Raw genomic sequence first — 21,191 nt, 5'->3', positions numbered from 1 at the left:
ACTTTCAAAGTGCTTTCTGGAAACAGGTATAGAGGATGGAATAGGCTTGTCCAGGGCAATCCCGGGACTCCTGGATCCCAGTCCAGGGCTCTTTTCCACCATGATCTCAATGCTTGGACATAAGGCCACTCCAAGGCCACACACTTGTCACCTGCTACCTGAGTTCAGCCATAGCCGTGTTGGACTTCACCAACATCGTATTTTACTAAGTGGAACTTTTCACCTGCAATTCTGTATTTCTTGTGTCTCAAATAATTGAAAGATGTGCCAGCACTGAACTGTGCAGCTGGCACAGAGGCGTGTCAAGGGGGTCTCATTAAGTGGCTCAGGTGCTCTGACCAGTCCCAAAGGGCATTTCTGACTGGGGACTCTCAGTTCTTTCAATATGTCTTGAACTATCTCATTTCTGAAGGTTGCATTCCTTCTCTTTGAGATACTCTCACTCTTTACTTTATGCTCAGGCTCCACCATGAAAATACTAGCTGTTAAGATCTAGAAGCCTCAACACGCAGCCTGCCCCTGCTGCCCCAACAGCGGGCTATAGGCTTCACCCCCTCCCGCGAGCTCCTACCTGGATGCACTCTGCACCGTTTATTTGGGGCTCACTACCTTGCTGTAGGTATTCATAAGTAGGACGTCTCCTGGAGAGCCAGGAACTAACGGATGTTTACTTGCATCCGACTCACTGGTTCATGGTATTTGTTAAATATTAAATGGCAGTGATTTATTTATTTAGAATTTATAAAAGCCACAGCATAAGTATATAATACTTCTAGAATAGATAATATAAAATATATCATTGCCTTCATTTAGCAAAGGAGGAAGATGAGGCTTAGAGAAGCAGACTCCTGCTCGTGAAACTACTAAGTGGTAGATGCAGGCAGGGACGTGCATCCAGGTCCGTCTGAACTCTAAGCCAATATGGCTAAACTCTACCTACTAATGCGTCCCAAATCCCCAAAGGCTCACGGTCCCAGCTCGGGGCTCACTTCCCACGTCCACGCATGTGGGAAAACCCTGCATATAAGTGGAAAAGGAAGAGTGGGGCAGAAGATCAAGATGGATTAGAAGTCATTGTTTCTCCAGGATTGACTCTCCCACCGCCTGCAACCGAAGGCAAGGGCTGTTGAGATTCCTACAGATTCTTCCTTCCCTGGGCACCAGGGAGGGAGAACCCGGCTGTGAGCTCTAGCACACAAAGAGCTCTGTCCACAAAGAGCCCGTGAGGCATAAAGATGAAAAAAATGGACTCTGCCATCGGAAGTTTAGCCAAGGAAAAGCATATCCTATCTTAACGCTAAAATACAAAATAGAAATGTGATCATTTCTGAACTATCCAAGCTATTTTCACAAATGACAATAAGGCTATTTCTTTGCTGAAAGCATCCTTCAGAAGAGAACATATTTTAGGTTTTCTTAAGATGCTTTCCCAAATGGCTCCTTGATTATTATTTCTTCTCTTCCAGTTCATGGATCAGAAGACACAAAAGACACACATCAGAATACCTGCTTTTTCACTCAGAGCAAAAACTTCACAAGCTAATTTCAGCCACGAGTGACTTGTCATCTCTGCTCTTTCTAGAGTTCCGGGCAATCACTGGGGGAAGAAAAATTTGTTTCAAACAATGAAACTTTGGAAATTTTGCCATGTCTATGTGACACTTTTCTGGTCAATGACGCCAGACTGGAAGCAATATCTTTCTAACCTTAGTAGTTAAGAAACTCCCGTTCCACTATTTCATGTCTTCAGGTCTCAGTTGTCCTCCTCTGTAAAATGGGGAAGATATCTATCTTTTGGAGTTGTTGCAAAGATTAAATGAGAGAGTGGTACAAAGAGGTGGGCACAGTACCTCACAGGAAGAGTCCAACGAATGCTCCCTATTGTTAGGGTTTGACTTTGCTGGGGCACGTGGAGGAGGCCGGAGGATTTGGTTCGAGCCAATGCGTGGTTATACACAACCTCTGGCAATCCAGTCCCCTGCTCTCAGAGAAGGTCCTCTTCTTAGACGGAATGCAGGGAGGGTTCCAGCAAGGACATTCCTGGCACGGTGAGGAATGGTCACTTGCCCCAAAAGTCCTGGCATCCACGTAACCCTCAGTAGGAACAAATAAAACAGCCGCGGCCTGATGACCTTCACGTGTGGGTAAAGAATCCATACACGACTACAAGGCCAATTAATATTCTTGTCTGTTCCATTTTGTTTTGGTTTTTGCTGCATTTTACTTTTAAAGGCGCCTTTGGCCTTTCTGTGAGGTGGGTAGAGCCAGAACTGGTGTCCCCACTTGGTAGATGAAGGCACGGAGTCACAGACAGCGGGGAGATCTGAGTTTCATCAAGTAGATAACCGCAGGCAGAGCTGAGCTGCAAACTCAGGGTACGTGACTCCTACGTCTGTGCTTTGGTCCGCAGTCTTCACTCCAGCGCTGCTAGGAAGGGGGCTAATAACGCTCCGTGCTGCAGCTACACCTCGGAAACAAACAAAATGCTAATTTTCACTGCCGATAAGATAAGGCGTTTCGCGCTGTTCACAGCTTCGGGAGAGGAAGAAAGACACAGTCCCGCGTTTCCAGGGTAGCGTGGCTCAGTACAGGGCTTCTCAGACTCACTTGCAGCTGAAAGAGCCGGGGCCTTGTTAAAACTGTAGATTCTGGTTCTGTAGTTCTGGGGTGAGGCCAGATCTCCTGTGACTCCAAGCAGCTCCTGGTGAGACAGACATGACTGCACGGGACTGCGCTGTGGACATCGAGGGTCAAGTGGGAATAGCGCAGGCTCTGATGTCAATCGTATCAGGTGCAAATCCTGACACCACCTGCCGTGATGTGTGACCTTGAGCAGTAAGCTTTTGAATTCTCTGAGCTCAGATTTTCATCTGCGTAACAGACCTAACGGCACCCATATCTTTAGCATATTTATTAGAAATAAATGGCTTAAGGGGCATGTGGCTGGCTCAGTCAGTAGAACATGTGACTCTTGATCTCAGGGTTGTAAATTCGAGCTCCACATTGCGTGTAGAGATTACTTAAGAAATAAATGGCTTAATAAAAGTGCCTACTTCAGTGCCTGGCATAAGATAAGGGCTCAGGAAATGGTAGTTAGGTATCCATATTAGTAATGATATTGTACCACTGCACCTGCAAACATTTCATTCTATCGTAGCTTCCAGTTTCAGATGCTTCATTGGCAGGTATAGGTGTTCACCAAACAGATAATACTAATCAATACTACTATAATATAGTAATACTGAATACTTAATCAAAAGCAGAGGGCTCTGCCTTACTGCTTGCTCACGCTGTTATAGCAAATATATTTTCTGAAACGAACTGCATCTCTGTAACTAAGCATAATTCTATTCTTTTTCCTCCTCCAACACTAGATTATGAAAATGGTCACACTTACAGAGAGGTTGGAAAAATTGTTCAGTGAATACTCATACACCAATGATCCAGATTCTAGGATTAATAGGTTTTAAAGGTTGTCCTATTACCTATCTACCCATTTTTCCATTCTTCCTTTGATCCATCAATCCATCTTTTTTGGGGGGTGGGGTAGGGAGGAGACGCTTGCCACCAAAGCTTTCAAGAACTCGTACATATGACATCTCTTTCATTATTCATACTTTTGCCATTTTCTTCCCTTGGCCCATAGTCCGCACAAAGCTAGCAGGCAAACACAAAAGTTTGACTCAAAAGTAATAGGGACACAACACTACCTCCTTATGGCCCGATGCTACTAAATTAGGACCATCAACCTGGAAGTGATTTATATACAAATCTAGAGCAATGAATACCTCTAAGCTTTTCACATTCTCAAACAACCACTCTAAACCTAAAACAGGACTGGCTTGCTTCACCTGTTAAACCCAGAATTACCTATCAGAACTTCACAAGACATTTCGCAAAGCCCAGAGTGACAACAACATAAGGGGTCCAGCACATTCCAGCCAGCCACTCAGCTCAGAGTTTTCAGCGGACACATTTTCTCTGAAGGATCACTGCTGTTTTGTACAAACTGAATCATCCCTGATTCCCTCTACAGAAGAAAAAAAAGAAAGAACATAATCATCATATTTCAACATGAGAGTGTCCTGAGAGCAATGAACTAGGCTTCAGCAATATTCTGTCAACAAACAAGCAAAAAACCTAGCTGTAAGTAAATTTACACTGCAAACGTAACCGATACCGTCCCCACTTTGAAAACGTGATGTTAATTCCAAACCAGACTCTGGTCAGTTTCATGTTGGCAAACTATGGTTACCGCAGTCAGATAAATATTCAGGTGGTAAACTGTTAGGGACAAGAGCTTTGGAGTCAGACCTGTATTTGAATACTGTATCTGCTACTTACTAGTTACTGGCTGAGCAAGTCTCTTAAACTTGAACCCTGAGAGTTTCATCGATAAGATGGTACCTCTTTATAAGAGTTGTCAGGAGGATGAGATAAAATGTCCCAGCACAGTGCAGGGCATATGAAAGTAGATTCCCTCTTATGAAATAAGGCAGAAAGAGAAGGGGAAGGCAATACTCTTGAACATTTGTATCTATTTCCAGAACAGTGGCTCTAATGGAAACAAAGTACACCACCACCAGGATGCATTGCTTTGTGGGACAGGTTTGCAGAACTTCTGGGATTGTGGGGCCAATGGTACATGTGTCCCAAGTCTCCCAGGGAACACATCATAACTTCGCATCATAAACAAGAACGCCATCCCTGTCTACCTCCGACCCTTCCCCTGACATACCTACAGGTCTTTGTTTTGATTCCTGCTAACACACTAACTCCCTGCTCCCTTTCCCCCAGGCCTCTAAGTGATGTGCTCTGCGTGTGAGAAATAATACGGATGCCCCCATGTGCTCGCTGTGTGATCCTCCCAGGGGCCCTGGTGAGCTGACACTAGGCTCACTAGTGATGGCATTGAGGGCCCAGCAGTGCAGAATTGGCTGGAAAAGAGGCCCCCACGGCACACTGTCTCCTGCAAGAAGTGGGCTGGATCTGGGGGTCGTGTCCTATTTGAATGGAGACAACAGTGGGATCCAGCTGGCCTATTTCCATGCAAATCATGTGAGGCATTGCAGCTCACCTCTGGGTCTGGGGCTTGGGGACAAGGCTGCGTGTCTGAGGAGCTAGTGGGATGTAACCATGTTCCCTTGAAAGGAGGGGAGGCAGGAGAAGGGGAGTAGAGAATGAGTCTTTTCATATGGCTGCAAAAAATATTAACATATTAAGGTTTTTTTAAAGTTTATTTATTATTTTGAGAGAGAGAGAGAGCACGAGCAGGGGAAGGGCAGAGAAAGAGGGAGAGAGAAAGAATCCCAAGCAGGCTCCACACTGTCAGCACAGAGCCGGATGCCAGGCTTGAACCCACGAACCGTGAGATCATGACCTGAGCCCAAACCAAGAGTAGGACTCCTAACCAACTGAGCCAGCCAGACAACCCAATATTAACATATTTTAAATTATTATGAAAAGCCAGAGTCTGAAGAAGGGACATGGCTAGAGTTTAACTCAAATGGGGTCCTGACTTGGAAGCCTACTGTAGAGGAATGGCAGGAGGCTAGGGAGCCAGATGCCCTCTGGTGTGGAGCCTGACTCTGTCCTGGTTGGTGGTGACTTTGGGCAGGTCAGTGACTTTGGGCCTTAGGGTCTCCTCCTGGCCAGCATGGATAAAGCCCCTTGTACCTCTCAGGGATGGCGTGATGACCTAAGTAGTGCACGCCAACTGCCCAGGGCACAGCAGCTGCTCCAGTAGACTGTGGTTGGACAGGTCCAGTAGACCGTGGTTGGACAGTCTCAGTAGACCGTGGTTGGACAGGTCCAGTAGACCGTGGTTGGACAGTCTCAGTAGACCGTGGTTGGATAGGTCCAGTAGACCGTGGTTGGACAGGTCCAGTAGACCGTGGTTGGACAGTCTCAGTAGACCGTGGTTGGACAGTCTCAGTAGACCGTGGTTGGACAGGTCCAGTAGACCGTGGTTGGACAGTCTCAGTAGACCGTGGTTGGACAGTCTCAGTAGACTGTGCTTGGAAAGTTCCAGTAGACCATGGTTGGACAGTTTCGCATGTGACAGGTCACTCAGAATAAGCCCACAGAGAGAGGACCGTGTATTTGGAGGAAAATCTCACTCTCTCGAATTCTGACATCCTGACATCATAAAATTACCCTAGTCAGTGGAGAACTCAGGTAGAGAAACCTCCTGAAGGAGTGCTGAGCTCCGTGGGGGTTTACCTTGGCCACCTGCTAAGGGTAGTAGAGGATCCTGCTTTAGTTCTGACATAACAGTACTGAGAAGGCACAGTAAAACCTCTCTCCTTACTAGTGCCCATAACCAGGACATCAAGTGCCCACAAACAGACTGATTCCATGCCTCCAGTCCCTGTTCATTTCTTTCTACGTGCTTTAAAAAAAAAAAAAAAAAAAAAAGTGCCAGGATAAGAAGGATTTATCTTCGTATTTATTTTTAAGGTCCTTAAAGTACTTCAATCAGAGGCCGCATGACAACCTTAAAGTTGGATGCCAGGCATGTTTTTAAGAAGTGGTAAAATCTACCAAGACGAAATGAGTAGTTAGTGAAAGACTTTCTACAAACTGAGAGGGACGAGCCTTCGGTGCAGTTTACAACCTGCCACAGTTGAGCCGCTTGAAGGTTCGAAGCTCAAGCAAATTCAAAGGATATTTAGAAAACGCGATGGAGGGAACACAGAGTGGAAATCTTCTGTAGAAATGAAAACAAGGCTTCATGCCGTGAGACGGCGCTTTCTCTGTAAGTTCTAGACACTCTGGTGGAGGCTATAACTTCTGCTCCCTAAGAAAAAAATGAAAGCCTGAAGTTGGCCGGACTTTTTGTCTTGGCAAGCTACCGGAGCCGAGGCGAGACTTGAACCTATGTCTTTACAACTGGTTTTGATGCCACAGGGAGACCCACATGCCACACACATTCCACAAACACCACCACGGGGTTGTAGGGTAATTCAGAGCACAGCCTTGGCATATGACCACACGCCCCTCTGGCTTTGGGGTCCTGGATAACTCTCTTGCTCTTCTCTTGGACATGTTTCCTCAACAGCAAACTAGGAATAAAATCCATACATAAAGCTGCTGTAGGATTATTGTATCTGTATATGTACATATGCATATATATAAATGCAAACATATATAAGCACATGTACACATATACACAGCCATATATAATTACGCATGTAGCCTATGTTATTATTTGAGTATAATATATACAGATTATATACGCACATATTTTTTTACTAGACTATAAGACATTTATAACAGGTTTCTACTAACTTTCCTGCTTAGGATATACGTTATTTTCACTACCTATATACTCATTAAAGTACCTTCTCACCACTAAAACAATTGGACCATATGAATATACCATAAAATCTGTGATGGGTGCCAGGGAGGAGGTACAGGTGGCCAACAGACTTAAAAGAGACATTTCTTTAAAGAGATTTTTTCCTTCTTCCACCTTCTGGGATATCAGGAAAGAAAAACCTCATTTATTTTCCTGAGGTCTTTCTATAATACCCCCAGTTCCACTGACAAACAGTAAAGCCATCTGGAGTAGCTAACAGACAACAATTTGGAAGCAATTTCTTTGGAGACAGCTATAATGATTTTCCTTTTCTGTTTTCTTTCCCTCCTGAAATGTCAAGGATAACTGAAACTTTTTACTTTTCCATCTGTGATTTACTGATCAGTTCCAAACAAGTTTGGAAAGTACTTGAACATTTGTTTCCAGTCAATTCAATACTGTTTTTTTTTTTACTTAATTCTATTTTTAAAGTATCACATTCTGTCTTAAGTGTCTTTTTGATATTTAGAAAATATAAAATATTTAAAAACACAAATTGAAACATGATTACAACCTATTTCACCATGGAAAAAACCACTGAGTACTTAAAATACTATTGTAAGCAGTCACAATGAAATCATTTGTATCTTTTTCAAAGAGATTATCCAAAGAGGCTTAATAAAATGAATGTAGAAACAACCCCCCCAAATGGGTAAATGTGGCATCTTTCAGAGTAGAACTTGTAGAAGACAGAATCAGGAATTGCCATTCTTAGCCTGATGGTCTAGTTACCTGAATAGGAATTCTACATAAAGAACATAGCAGGGATCATCAGGTATATATATACCCAGGGATCGAAGCATGAGATATAATAATAAATAATTTGGTAGAGAAATACCATATACATACATACATATAATATATTATTATTTTTTATAATATATTATTATGCATATACTATGTGTATGTACAGCTGGCAGGCTGTTGAGTCTGTGCAAAGTGTAGTATTCTTTGCTATGGCGGAATTACAACACTGAAGAAGATCCCTTCACCCTAGTGTCCGAGAGGAAGAAAAGCAACAGAAACAACATTTCAAGCTTGTACTGTTCCATGTTAGCATCAAAACCAATAACTGCCATTGAAATCAGTTACATTTTGGCTGGAAATAAGGGAAGGCGGCCCTTGCAGGATGAGTGGGTTTTAATAAGCAGATGTGGTCGTCCCAGGTGACAGAAAGGGCACGGAGAATGGAGATGGGTGGGTGCAAGTCTGAGGAAGATAAACGTGGACTGAGGTGAGAACCAGAGAGAAGAGGAGAGCGGCGGCCAAGCAGTTGGGCCGGGGTCAGTGACTCCTGCAGGAGGTCGTTAATTCTGTGCCAAGGAAGCTGGCCTTCGCTTAGTGGGCAAAGAGACCTGAAGGTTGTGAATTAAGCTCTCAAACGCAAGAGATGAAAAGGACCATCAAGATGATCTAAGCTAGCGCTTCTCAAACTTTTCCATCAAAATATTCCTAACGCAGAGGAGAGACCTTCATACCTGATGGAGTCGGGGGTCCTGCCTTACATTGGTCCTCCTCTGAAATAGGTCTTCTTCCACTTGATAAATTATCAAGGGATGTTCCAGTCTACTCCACAGATAACCTTATCAGTTGTATAAAAAATGCTTTCTCCCAATAAGGTATCTGTGGTCCAAAAGATACTTGGTGTTCACCCTGTGCCTTCATACATGCACACAGCACCCCACCCTTTCCCCTTTCAGTGTATGTGGAGCTCAGCTAGAAGAATGAATCTAGGCTGCCCCTCAAAAAAGATGATGAAGGGACATGCCCACAGTCACAATTAGTAAAGGAATGAAAAATGCAATGATATTCCTTATCCCTGTGTCCAAAACTCTTTGTGGCAATACCACACTACTGCCCAGAAAAGAAAGCACCTGATGGGACCGGCACAGGGGCACATCACATCCAAACACGCCCAGAAGTCACCACCCAGCATGCACCTGTGAGTGAGACGCAGACCCCCCCAGCTGGCCCCAAACATGCCACCTTGTCCCGCCATTCCCAGCCACTGCCTCTCTCAGGGCAGTCTCCGGTGGTGGGAGAGAGATGGCTTAGACCAGGCTTCCCCCGGGGGGAACCGTCCCCCCACATCACAATTTCTAGCTCGGTCATGAAGGTAGAATAGAGCCTCAGACAAATGCCCCCTTTCCCTAGCGGAACTGAGCAGGTGCTAATCAAAGTCCGTCAAGCATGATTTGTACCACCAAGGGATTCCAGGGAGGCAGAAAAAGAAAAATCACAACGCCGTGTTTATCTCCCTTTCATTGCCGGTTCTGGCAACAGTATTGTAGTCAGGCAGGCTGAGTCAAAACAGTTTGCTAAAAATATGGGTCAGCTGAGACCATTTAAAGCCACCTTTTATGGAGTTAACGTTAGGACTTTCCCCTTGGGCTATTTTGTGTATTCTCTCCCGAGCCTGCCCTTCCAGCGGCATCTAGCCTGAAAAACACAGTCTTTCTCCTTGCCAGGGGATCCGAAGCCTCCCAACGACTGATGAGTGGGTCTGCATCCTTCCCAAGGTCCTGGGCAACCATTCCCAAGGGGCTCCATCGGTGGGGTGGGATGCTGGGCGAGACTCCGTCGGAGTTTCTGCTGGGGAGTAATTAGTCCTATGGGTAGACCCGGTGCCCCCCGGAGGTGGGACTAGCTGTGAAGCGGTCTGTTTCAACCCTTCCCAGTATAAGTTTCTAGTTTCCCAGTCTTCAGGAAAGGCGAGGGTTAGATTCTGCAGGGTGAACTGCACACCACGATTTTATGTAGATGTTCAACGTGAGGGGAAAAGAAAATCACCCCCACAACTGTATTAAGGTTTTCACCCAACTCTGTTCGAATGGCTGCTGGTGATGACACTAAGGGGACCTGGGGGAGGTTTGCTTTCCGAGTAGATTCTATTTCCTTTACATTAAAATCAATAAACAAAGGAAATGCAACTGCTTTCAAACAAAACAAGCTTTGCAAAGAGACTATTTTTAGAATGCATTCTCTGGAAATTTGCCTGCTTTACAGGAATTGGATTTTACTTAAGAAGGGAACCCAATGGAACATGTAGTCCCATAGCTTTCCATGCTGTGTGTGCCCCTCAAAGCCCTAGGGGGATCTCCAAGGTGTCGAAACAGCATGCCCAGGGGCGGGGAAAGGGGCCAGGAGATCTGGAGGGGTGGAGAGATAAAGGCCCTGGGCTCCACCCTTCCTTCCATGGGGCGGCACTGTTTTTCCTGCTCTCATACTGGGTTTCCATATGATCTTTTATACGAGGGAAAGGTTCAGCTCCTAAATATTTTTGGAAACTACCTAACCTGGTCTTGTGGGCTGAGTCGTGTCCCCTCTCCCCCACTGACATATGTCCTAGTTCCCAGTCCCTCAGAATGTGATCTTATTTGGAAATGGGGTTGCTGTAGATGTAATGAGTTACGACGAGATCATTGTGGAGTAAAGCAGGCCCCTACCTCCGACATTACTGGTATCCTTCGAAGAAGACACCTGGTCACAGAGGGAAGACAGCCATGTGAACATGACATGGGATGTCAGGCTGCCACAAGCCAGGAACACGTGGGGCCACTGGAAGCTACGAGGAGGCAAGAAGGTTCCCTAGAACCTTCAGAAGAGGTGGAGCCCAGCCCATACCTTGATTTCAGACTTCCAGCTTCCAGAAGTGAGAGAATTACTCTGCCGTTTCAAACCATCCAGTGTGTGACCCTTTCTTACAGCAGCCCTAGGAAACTAATGTACCCAGTCAAAATGATTTTCTTCTCTCACTGTTTAATTGTTTTACCCTCTTAGGCAGTATGTTGATGAAGGAAAGGACATTTTTAAAACACGCAGAAAGCGCTTTTCTCAGTTTCTCAGCTGACTCACCGATTCCGGCCCTTAATCCTCACCTCCAGAGCATATATCTCTTAAGGAAATGCCTCCCCACACAGACAGACACGGGGGCCCCAGTTTCTCCAAGCACAACCCTGAGGTTCGAGGAGGAGACCGCACTCAGATGCCACACGCCGGCGCCGTAAATCCCTGCCTTACCGCTGGGTCAAGGAACTAAGGCCAGTCAGGGATGTTCATGTTCAGAACTTGGAGAAAGCACACTGACACATCAGACTCAGTTACCCACGCGTGCTTGGCGCGTGAGACACAAGTGGTTTGGTGATAATTCATATGCAAATAGCTTCTTTCTCTGAAGGGCTTAAAGAAAGGTACAGCAGACTTTTACTTCATTAATCCTTGCAAGCCACCCATGAAGAAGGTAAAGTAAGGTCGTACCTCCTCCCCCTTCTCTCTGGTTCATCTCAAGGTTGGCCGCTTGTTTTCCTCTTTATTCTTGTGCTCAGCAGCATGGTGGAATTTCTCTCCTTCCGCTATACAGACTTTTATTTTGAAGCTGTATTCATGTTTCCCTAGAACCTATTTCTGGCAGCTCCTGGTTAGTAGAAGAAAATTATCCCCGTTCCCCCACCCCCACCTCTTTTTTTGGGCAGAGGAAGGCTTCTCAGAAGGACCCAATCTATTCTGAAACTACCATTTATTTAAAGTTTGTACTCCTGAATTATCTTGAGATTTAGGAGACTCAGTGTGCATGAGTGAGTGTGTGTGTGTGTGTGTGTGTGTGTGTGTGTGTGTGTAGAGAGAGAGAGAGGGGGAGAGAGAGAGGGAGAAAGAGAGAGTAGCAATAACCTTGCCAAGTGGCATTAGAATGCCGTCAAAGGTGTTTCAGGGGTGGAGGCGGGATCTCAGCATCTCAGCAGACACCTCATCACTACACGTGTCTTTGGCAACTCTCTTGGTCAGTTTTCAGATCGTGATCCTCCTCCCAGAATAGCCATGGCTAAGAAACACGGCAATGACACACTCAAGGAAACTGAAGACGAAAGCACTTTAGCCCCAACCCCTACTTTAAACAGGGCTGTTTCTCCTTTGCCCGTTTTCTTACTGAGTTTCTTGAGTAAGCAATTCTGTCTCCTGAGCACCTTCATGGATCTCAGGCAAAGATTCAGGGAAGAGCAGCGGATTTCTCTGAGCTCTCTGGAGAAAGAAGTTATGAAAGAGGAAAAATTAGGGGCGCCTGGGTGGCTCAGTCGGTTAAGCGGCCGACTTCGGCTCAGGTCACGATCTCACGGTCTGTGAGTTCGAGCCCCGAGTTGGGCTCTGTGCTGACAGCTCAGAGCCTGGAGCCTGTTTCGGATTCTGTGTCTCCCTCTCTCTGACCCTCCCCCGTTCATGTTCTGTCTCTCTCTGTCTCAAAAATAAATAAACGTTAAAAAAAATTAAAAAAAAAAAAAAGGAAAAATTAGAGTGCCATGTAACATTGGGTTCTCTGGGCTTGACCTGGAGGCTGTACCTTTACTTCCCCACAATGAGAAACGTTAATATCTATATTTCTCAGTTTGCTAAGGGGCTACAGCTTTTCTGTACAGGGTGGAGTAAGACATTTCAATCTTTACCAGCCCATATTTGGGACAACTCAGGAAAGGGCTACATTCTACCAACCTGGAAGCTTTGTTGATATGCGTTTGCCTTCTCGAGTGCTGTGGACTGATGGCGTTTAGCCAAGAGCCACCAGGCTAGGATCTAGCGGAGCACCTCCCGCAGTCATTTGACCTGCATCCTGCCAACCTACCCTACAGCTGAAAGCCTCTCATCGGGCCGATAATTAGGGCAAGACCTCAGGTTTTTAAAAACCCTATCGTTTCCCAGATGCTATAAAAATTCCAACCAAAGGCTTTCGAAGTTTCAACACAAGTGTTTGCAAGCCAGAACGGCTTACACTCAATCTGGTTTATTCTGCTGCTTGTATTAAAATCAGCAACTAACCACATTTCCAAACTACTCACAGTCATCTCGTTGAGAGGTATAGAGATCACAGTCTAAGGTGGTACTGATACATTCATTTCTGCTCAAAATGGTCTGAAAGATTCGGAGGAAAAACTGAGGTTAGCCTCTTTGGGGAGAAGTCTGTTAAAACAGAAGGTTCTAAATGAGCAAGAAAGATATGATAATTAACAATAGAAGGAAAAAAGGGATCACTGAGAAGGAGCCACAATTAGAAGGGAGATAAGTTCGTTCTAAACTCGTATCAACCACATTTATGTAGATATATCTTGATTAGTAGTAGCCAAGGATAGCAGAATTGAGAAGACAAGGCAGGAATTATTAACTCTTGTTTGTGGAAGGGGGAGAGGCACGGGGTCTTAAAAAGATTGAATTTTATAAAGATCAAGCTGTGGAAAAGAAAGACATTCATACAGTCAAAATGTTATGTCTAATATTGCCTAATGTTGCCTGTCTCTCGCATCCTGAACAAGGTAAATGACGTCATTGCCAGCACCGGCAAGGGGTTGGAGAGGCTCTCGTGATCAGAGGATGTTGATTTCCAGGGTTAAAATAAAGAAATACATAAAACAAAACCTGATCCCGGAAAGCAAACCCAAGGGGAAGGGGAATTAATAACCGCCAAATTTAAAAAACAGAATGGCAATATCGTGCACCTCAGCAAGATACCTTTTGCTTCAATCGGTATTTTCTGTGAATGCTAACTTGTTAAAAAAAAAAAAAAAGATTGGCCTGAGTTCAATCAAATGTAAACTGAAATTCAGCTATTCAGCTTTTCAGCCATGCCAGCCACATTTCACATCTTCAGTTGTCACACATGGCTGGTGGCAACGGTATTGGACAGCACAGATACAAGACATTTTCATTATGGGCAGACAGTTCTATTGTACGGCATTGTTTTATTGTTTTTAATGTTTATTTATTTTGAGGGAGACAGAGAGAGAGCGAGAGAGAGAGCAAGTGGGGGAGGGGCAGACAGAGAGGGCGAAAGAGAATCTCAAGCAGGCTCCACACTGTCAGCATAGAGCCCGATGTTGGGCACGAACCCATGAACCGTGAGATCATGACCTAAGCTGAAACTAAGAGTCAGATACTTAACCGACTGAGCCACCCAGGTGCCCCTGGACAGTGTTGTTTTAGAAGGACTATTGTAAGGACAGCTGGCATTAGTAAGACCCTTGTGTACCTTCCTCGCACCAAAAAGGCTGTCGGTTTCAACTGTTGTGTTCATCCTAAATTTCTTTCATTCCTTTCCAATATTATGTGTCCAGATTCACCTACCGCAAGCTTAACCACCAGTGATATAAACAAGGAAGAAATATTATAGAAAAAGGTAACTTAAACACATAGCACACTATCCTGTAATTAATTCATGCATAGAAAGTTAAGTTGGACGATTCCTCTATAGAGCCTGTGGGACGTTAAGTTCTGGCCTCCCCACTCCGCGGGGTGAAACTGCAAATATCACAGCAGATACACTGGGCATTTGAAGTCCAACAATTACAGAGCCCCCAGAGTCCTCTCAAATATGGGAGATTCTACAACATTTATTCAGACTTTTAGAAAAGTGCACACAAGTGCCGAAGTCATTTGCGTGAACCCTCTTACGCCAGCAAGGAAAAAACAAGGACCCTGTGCTCCTCCGTCTCTACTTCTGTCCTGTAACACTGAGGACCTCGCTGTCTTGACTGCAGAGGGGAACTTCATCAGTGTCGCCATCACACGGAGGAGACTGGAGGCAACAGGGGAACACGACCTCACCAGCTCACGCCATCCGCTGCAGCACGGTGTGCAGTCGGGGGCGTTCTCCATTTGTGCCTGTTCTTCCCAGTCGTTATTACTAGACGGGTGCTGAAGCACAGGGGTTAGCAGCATGAGAATCTCAGCTTTTTGGAGATACACATGCACAGCCTTCTCCTTCTGAGTTTTTTTTTTAATTCAGATTCTCAATAGTATCATGAACTCTACTGGCAAATCATTCTCATAGTCTTCCTGATTTGCCAATACTCTACCACCACGATCCAACTGTCTGATTCCCATCACTTTTATCTTGCTGTGAACAGTGCGCCAGGATGCTGAGGGTGTGGGCCAAAAGGCTTCTGGTTAACATATGTGAACTCCATAGGGCCAGTTAGCTCAGCCCCAGCAATCCCCTTCACCCTGTTGCCCCCCAAACAGGAGCCACTGGTCACAGAACCACTGGGGAAACAGGAAAAGATCTGAGCCTCTGCTTAAAAAAAAAAATCAATCCAAATGATAAGCTGAATGGGAAATGGAGTATTCAGAGAACAGATTTCTCGGTGGATAATACATAAACTTCCGCTGTCCGAGACCGTAGGCACTGGCTACATGTGGCTGTGGAGGACTTGAAATGTGCTTAGTCCAAACTGAGATATGCTAACAGTGTAAACTACACATGCATCACCAAGGCTTAATATGGAAAAAAATTAATAATTTTTATATCAATTACATGTTGAAATGACAATATCTAGATATACTAGATTACAAAAACAAAAATCAAAGTTAATTACAGGCTTCTTTTTGTTTTTTAAAATATAGTTCCCAGAAAATTTTCAATGACATATGTGGCCCACATTATACTTCTATTGACAACACAGGCCACCGTCACAGGCTCTGTAATACAAAAGGGCTTAGAAGATGCTGACTCATGAAAAACGACTCTAAAAAATTATCTGCTCTGAAAAAGCCAAAGAAGCCTCTGGCCACAAAAGCAGCAGAATGGCTGGAATTGGAGAAGGCATCATAAATATCTTCACTACGGAGAGCAACATAAAGGCCTAGCCAGCAGCTGAAGCTACATGATCTAGCCGTATTAAAAAGAATTCAAACACAGATTTCAAAATCCCTGCCTTGTCTTTTGAACCCACTGTGGGGAAGCGGCTCTCACAGCATGCTAGACGTTGGGGCTGTGAGTCCCGAGGTGCTCAAATCCTCACTTTGATTCTTCTTGATCAACGATGGCACCTCATTACTGAAAAAGAGCCAAAGTCGCCTGGAAGAAATTCCCCCAGCGGGGCCTACAATGACCCAGGGAGATGGCAAGGTAATTTGATAATTACATTCAAGAGTTTTCTGAATAATATGTAAATCCCCGGATATTGAGAAATAAGGAAAAATAAGGATCAATACACTGTAGGACCTGGGAGAAGCAATGCTTTCCTCAAGTGGCAATTCAAGCCATTCGCAGAGAGAGCCAGGCAATGAAGGCATTTGCCAGGTTAGAAAAGGGAACCAGCTCTCAGTTTCTTCCTTTATTTTCAAGTTTCTGTCCTTGAACTCGATAAGCTCTTGTGTTCAAGAAATAGGCAGGAAGAGAAGTTAATCAGTGTCAGTCTTCTCATCCAAGAAAACTTTTATCCCTACCTCTTTTCCAATCTTCCCAGGCTTAGAGATGACCATTACTCCCTTGTTACAAAGCCTGTAACTTACTTCAATACAATCAGTGTGATATTGTGCATATACTAATCGGTTTAAACTTTCATGCCCAGGAGTCATTAGCTAACATGCTAAGAAGAGTGCCCAGAGTGCCCAGGGCAGAGTGAAAGGTAACATGTGATCACAAAGAGCCACAGTCCAGAGGCAGTTACTATAAGCCCTTCCGTTACCTGTGTATCGATCAAGAGCAGAAACTTTGCCAAACACCAAATAAATATCAACAATGTGTTTTTATTGGTGAAAGCAACGTTTTATTAATTAGCCTGATGGAGGTAATAACATGATCTCCTTAGGTGGCATTTCAGATATTCAAAATAGGTGCATGAGAAAGGTAGCCATACTCCCACTGTTGCATGAAGGTACAAGAAACCAGCTGGGTCTGGATCCTGCATTCCTTAGACCTGACTCCTGCACCTCTTGGAGGAACGGTGTCTGTGGCTTGATCCCTAGTTGGATCTGTGTCCAGCCACTGGTTTAGAAGGATTTCTGATTTCTGACACCAAGTAGAAAGCTCGGAGTCCTGCTTTGTAAATGCTGTTGTTTGTCACAAGTATCCCTTTCCTACCAGGTAAGGTCAGCACGTCTAGAAATGTGGGGAGCTGAGACTCTTTAGAGCTTAAGGAACAAAGTACATGAACTGTTTTGTGCCTGCTTTACTAACGGCTGTTTATTAAACAAACACATGATAAAATTTTGTTTGAAATCCACATGTTTCATAGCCTAGTAGTCAGGTGATAAGGCAGTGGCTTTCTCCCACCTGAATAGAACTTCTTCGTTACTACTATGATCTAACAAAATCAACCTCAGGGTCCTGCATGGTCAGATTGGCTTAGGTCAGGTGGCAACTGCTCCCTTTTTTTCACTCTAATCCAACAAAGAACTTTCCTTCAGTCCCGAAGTACAATCCTTCCTGCTTCAAGGGGCTATGAAGTCCCCTCTCCATTCTTCCACCTGGCCAACTCTGACACACCTTGTAGGTCTCAGCTTAGATCACTGGTCACAAACTTTGCCGTGCATTAGAATCACACACACACAGCTTCTAACAACCGCACACTCTGGCTTACACCCCATACAAATTAAATCAGAACGTCTGGAGGTGGGAGCCAGGCATCTGTATTTTTCAAAGATGCCCTGTGATTCCATTGAGCAGTCATTTGGGAACCACTGGCTTTGATGTTATTTCTCTTTTCTTTTTAGGTTTATTTATTTTGGGAAAGAGAGAGAGAGAACGAGCAGGGGAGTGGCAGAGAGAAAGGGAGAGAGAGAATCCAAGCAGGCTCAGGGGTCAATGCAGGGCTCCCACAAACCGTGAGATCATGACCTGAGCTGAAATCAAGAGTTGAACGCTTAACTGACTGAGCCACCCAGGCACCCCACAATGTTATTTTTCTTAGTACAGACTTCACTAATCATTCCACCTAAATTTAGTTTCCTCTATCATATAGTTTCCTGTGTTTTGGAGGCTTCTCGACATTTTCTTATTTTATAATTAGTTGTGCCATTTTTTTGTTTGTTTGTTTTGGTGCTATCTGCCTCCTTGACTGGATGCCCTATTAGAGCCAACGCCTTGACTGTTTTTCTAATCTCAGCATCTGAAGCAGCTAGGACCCCCTGGTATATAGCAGGTGCTCCATATATGTTTGTCAGTATTGAATAAATCAATGAATTCAGTATGTGCCACTTTACTGAAACTTTCTCCCCCAATTCAAAATGAGCCAACTAACCAAACATTTGAGTGATAAACATTATCCGTTTTCTAACAAGTACTTTGGAACGATAGGAGGGAATTATAATCTGTTTGGAAGCAGGATTAATGCATATGGAACCATAAGAGAATTGAATAATGCAGATTCATAAGAAACAAGGGCTTACACTAAGTGACAGTAAGTGCAAGGTGATGAGTAACACATATGCATGGACATTTGCTCTCTGTGAGTGAACTTGGGCACAGACAGTCAAATGTTATGTCATAAAACACAGGCTGCCACCATCCATCCCAACTTTCCCTTCTTTTGCTCAGATGCTTGAATTCTGCTACCCAGCAAGTATTCCTGAACATTATGCAGCATTTGCCTAAATCAGCAGCCCTTTGTTTATGCGAATCAGAAAACTAGATTCACTCATAAAATGTGAAAGAAATATCTCCATCTTGAAAACTGATTGTCATCTTTATTTAATTTTGATCAAGCCTTTGGGATGACTTTGAAATGATTAGCCTGATGAATCATAGAGCTGTGTTAGAAGAAGCAGATTTGTTTGGGTGCTTTCAAATATTTATTCTCCTCACATTCTTATCCTTATCTTCCACCCAAATCCCTGACGATGTAAACATTTTGGGAGCCGTCCCTACAAACCACAATTCCCGCATCTGGCATGAATAGATAATTTCAGAACCCAAATTGGAGATAGGGGGCAATAAATGTTCTTGCTAATTTCAACAAGCCAACATATAAACAAACAGACCAAAAGAAGTTCTCAGACCCTTTGCCTCGTGACGTAGGCAGGTGCTACCCATAAGGTACCATTCTCCAGCCACACAAGAGAGAGAGGATGAATAAATTCTAGGGAGCTCTGGAATAAAAGAAGGCATGTGTTAAAGTACTAAGGAAGGGCATGAAGATTAGTCTGAGCTGCTTGGAGTCAGCAACGGCCCTTTCTCCATGCTAAATCTGAGGTAATGGTGGGACTCATCCTATTAAAGCAATGGACAGAATTTGTCCAAACTATTTTTACAATGGGTACCATTAAAGAGGTCTCGTGTGTGTGACTGACATTAATTTATTTTTCCTGCACTGTCACTGAGCTCCCCAGGGTTCAGGATGAATGGGAAGTGACAAGAAGGTGTTCCACACAGCTTCACTCGGGTCCGGCTCAGGCCCGTCTTAGAAGGCAGCAGATGACTCTTTACCAGCGAAGGCTTGAGATTGTTAGCTACGGTGTTGTCCAGTTGAGTGCATTTCCTTCCAGTAAACAATACGCCGTCTGAGGAAGAGCACCGTCAGGTCAGTAGGAGTGGGTGACTGTTAGTCTGCCCCGGGGTGGTTTGTGGGCACAGTTAAGATTACCTAGAAGTTATTCTAAAAAAAATAAATATTCCTTGAAGTGCCTAAATCCAGTTCATAAAATCTTTTTAGTCTTTTGAGAAATTTATCAACTCTGAACAATTTCTCTCAAGGGATCTGTGATCAACAACTACTCTTGTTTACTGATTTAACCAAATGCAAACATTTAAAAAAATTTTTTAACGTTTATTTATTTTTGAGACAGAGAGAGGCAGAGCATGAATGGGGGAGGGGCAGAGAGAGAGGGAGACACAGAATCTGAAATAGGCTCCAGGCTCCGAGCTGTCAGCACAGAGCCCGACGCGGGGCTCGAGCTCACGGACCGCGAGATCATGACCTGAGCCGAAGTCGGACGCTTAACCGACGGAGCCGCCCAGGTGCCCCCAAATGCAAATGTTTTAAACTACATTTACGGATGTTTAACTTCCTTCATTCCTTGAATTGTTTGAGGACAAACTCTACCACATACATAGCTGGTTATTATAAATGTAACAAATTAAACCTTAAACATAGTGAATATATCAAATGATTGTTTATAAACTTATTAATATTTCAACTGAAAAGCACAAGTCTGAATAAAATAGTCAATTATCTATTTCTTTTAAAGTGTTTATTTTTTAGAGAGAGAGCACGTGAGTGAGGTGAAGGGCAGGGAGAGAGGGAGACAGAGAATTCCAAGCAGGCTCTGAGCTGTCAGCAGCGAGCCTGATGTGGAGCCTGATCTCATGAACCATGAGATCATGACCTGAGCCTAAATCAGATGCTTAACTGACTGAGCCACCCAGGCACCCTAATCAATCATGCATTTTTAATTTAATCATGGGGATCATTGAAGATACCTGAACACTTAAGATGCCGAATGCATTCAGATTTCTTTACACAAAAACATTTAATAAGGTGGAGTGGTTCTTTTCAACACTGTACATTTATTTTTTTAAAAAATTTAAGTCTACTAATGAAAACAACTGTAGGTTTTAACCTAGAGGTAAATTCAGGCTATAAGAGATCCTGGGTAATTTTTCTCACTACCATCATCAACATGCCAAGGAAGTTCTGTTTTGACCTTCACCAGGCCAACATGGATCTCAAGACCAGCCCTCCAAACAGGGTGGTCTTATAGCCTAGATCTCCAGAGTAAAGTCATATATTTATTTAATCTTCCTTTACTAACAGAATTTTGCAATGCACATTAGGCTTAAAGCTAATATTCTTCACTGTTACCATAGTATTTGTGTTTCATAGATACTTAATTTCTTCATTGGACTCTATAAATCCCTTCCCTTAAAAAAAAAAAAAAAAAAAGTCTGTGCTGACCAAGTAGTTAATGATTTTCCCATTTTCTCCACTACTGTAACAGATCTTCTGCCTGAGAATTTCTAGGGTAGAATCTGGTTCTTCCGGACCAACCTCCTGAGTGCCCCATAATCTAGACAGAGCTCAGCATGAACCTTGGGGCAGGCTAAGGCATTAGTCTCCAGCATGCAAATTTT

The 21,191-nt window shown here is 44.1% G+C and overlaps 1 protein-coding gene across 2 annotated transcripts in view; it reads right to left on the bottom strand.

The window, feature by feature from the left end:
- The window catches only part of LHFPL6 (LHFPL tetraspan subfamily member 6), a 251,305-nt gene that overhangs the window by 40,856 nt on the left and 189,258 nt on the right, over positions 1 to 21,191 (bottom strand). The window lies entirely within an intron of this gene.

The sequence above is a fragment of the Neofelis nebulosa genome, chromosome 1 (assembly GCF_028018385.1).
Source record: "Neofelis nebulosa isolate mNeoNeb1 chromosome 1, mNeoNeb1.pri, whole genome shotgun sequence".
NCBI classification, from domain to species: Eukaryota; Metazoa; Chordata; class Mammalia; order Carnivora; family Felidae; genus Neofelis; species Neofelis nebulosa.
This window is presented reverse-complemented; position numbering and strand designations above follow the sequence as displayed.